Raw genomic sequence first — 2366 nt, forward strand, 5'->3', positions numbered from 1 at the left:
TTCTGGAATTTCTGGGTTAAAAAAATTGAACTGTGTTTCCTATCAGGACTTCTCAGAAACTTTAATGCTTGCTTGAAAACGTAAAGAAAAAATATATACCATGTTGGTGATCATCACTCTTTTTTTTTTTAAGCTGATTTAAAAACCTATTGCAGGGCAAAACACAGCTACAGAGAGGTTTTATTCATGACAGAATACAGGGTTTTTTGAAACATAGATACATTTTCCTTGGTGCCTCTCACATAGCCCTGCAGGCTGGTGGTCCCAACTCCCCTCTTCTCTCTGACTCCATAGTTCTCTGCCTCAGTCCCAGGGCTGCTGCTGGCTTTATTTTTTCCTACTCTTCTCTCATCTTTTCAATCATTTCTTGGGGCAAGCTCTGTCTTTTACAAACAAATTAATCAAATAGTCCATAGATGTTTTCAATGCTTTCTCTCAATCCCATTATTTCAAGATTCAGCAATTTTTAAAAAAGGCTTGCCATTTTTTCAGCTGATTAGGAAAAGACAAGAATTTAATTCATTTATTTACAAAGATAACCTATCTAGCTATCACCTATCTATCTATATCTGTCTACATATCTATCTATCTTCTATATACATAAAACATCTATTTCAGAGCCTTGGGATTGCTAAAATCAATAAATAACAACTGTTACTATTACTAATGAGAGATGTGCAGCATGAAGGGTGGAGAGACTGTGCCAACCCATTTTGGGAAAAAGCCCAGAAGTTAATATTCTGTGTATGGAAATATGAACTAAGCAATCCCTTAAAAACAAACATTTATTATTGAAAATGTATATAGACATAAGTAGAGAGAAAAATATAATTAATCCAATGTGCTCAGCATCCAGATTCAACAGTTATCAAATATGACCTATGTTGTTTGAGCTACACCAACACCCAGTGGCTTATTTTAAATGGATCTCAGGCTTTATATTTTTTTCATCAGTAAGTAATTCATTATGTATTTCTAAGAGATATAGATATTTTATGTAAAACTATGCTCTTATTATATCTAGATGGTCACTTATTATTCATTAATGCCATTAAATATCCTATGTGTATTTAAATTTCCCCCAACATTTCATAAATGTTTTTGGTAGATTTCATTTTATTATTATTACTTTGTAATTGAATACAGCAACAGCCATACAAATTTTAAAACAGAATCGAATTATTAGTACTCTCAGAGATCATTTTGATAATAATTCATACCCTGTCAACTGATCTGGCCTGATTAAAATGGAATTTAACATTTGTTTCTGGGTATGTGGAGAAGTTTTGGTTCACATAAAAAGTGTGCCATTTTTTCAATTATTTGATTTGGTTGAGTGGTTCCTTAAAAGCGATAAAGAAAAGAAAAATATTTTCAACGTGACACTCTTCTGTTCAGAAAACACCAGACCACCTCAACTGAACAAAACAGTATGGTCCTCCAAATGATTCCTTACTACTTCCTAAAGGAACAAAAATAATGAATCATCTGCAATAACCTGGTCTTTTGAGGGCGACCTCTTTGGATTTCAACAGATTTTTTTTTCTTTTAAAATGAAAAATAAAAATTCCAAATCTACTGAGAAATCGTCAACACAGAACCCCGGTTCACTCACCTGGTGACGCCATACATTGCTTTCTCGGTACAATCATGGGCCACTGTAATGAAACCGCAACACTTTGATACTGAAATCTACAAACCAAACAAAAAGAGCCTTGAAGACATATCATCTGCGTAGAATTTCAGTCCAGAAACCTGTGGACACTGAATTCCACAATTATATTTATCTGAAAGAAAACATTCCAAAGTCTTTTGTCCTACTTGTTTTTATTACTATTTACTTGTTTTTGTTTGCTGTTTTAACTTGATTTCCAAGTTATAATTTTCAACTTCCCTTCATGCATTGAGAATCTGATGCTTATCTTTAGCTCTTTTTTTTTTTTGCTGTTGTTAATCCTCACCCCAGGATATTTTTTTTTCCCATTGAGAGACAGAGAGAGAAACACAGATGTGAAAGAGACACGTGGATTGGTTGCCTCCCCATGTGGCCCAGGGGACAGAGAGAAAGGCTGAAACCGAGGTACCTGCCCTTGACTAGAATTGAACCTGAGACCCTTCACTCGCCGGCTAATGCTCTATCCACTGAGCCAAACCATCTAGGGCTTTAGCTTTATCGTAAAAAAAGTAAAATAAAATAAATAAAAAATTGTATTACCTGAGAGGGAACAATTAGATTAATTAAGTCTATCACATCAGGCCTTGGGAGGAAAACTTAATTGTGTTTTCCAAATAAGATGAGATACAGTTTCCTTTTTCCTCTTGAAAGAGGGTGGGCAGGGCTTAGCTCCAGGAGGTCTGAGGATTTT

The sequence above is a fragment of the Myotis brandtii genome, unplaced genomic scaffold (genome assembly GCF_000412655.1).
Source record: "Myotis brandtii unplaced genomic scaffold, ASM41265v1 scaffold53, whole genome shotgun sequence".
Classification (NCBI taxonomy): domain Eukaryota; kingdom Metazoa; phylum Chordata; class Mammalia; order Chiroptera; family Vespertilionidae; genus Myotis; species Myotis brandtii.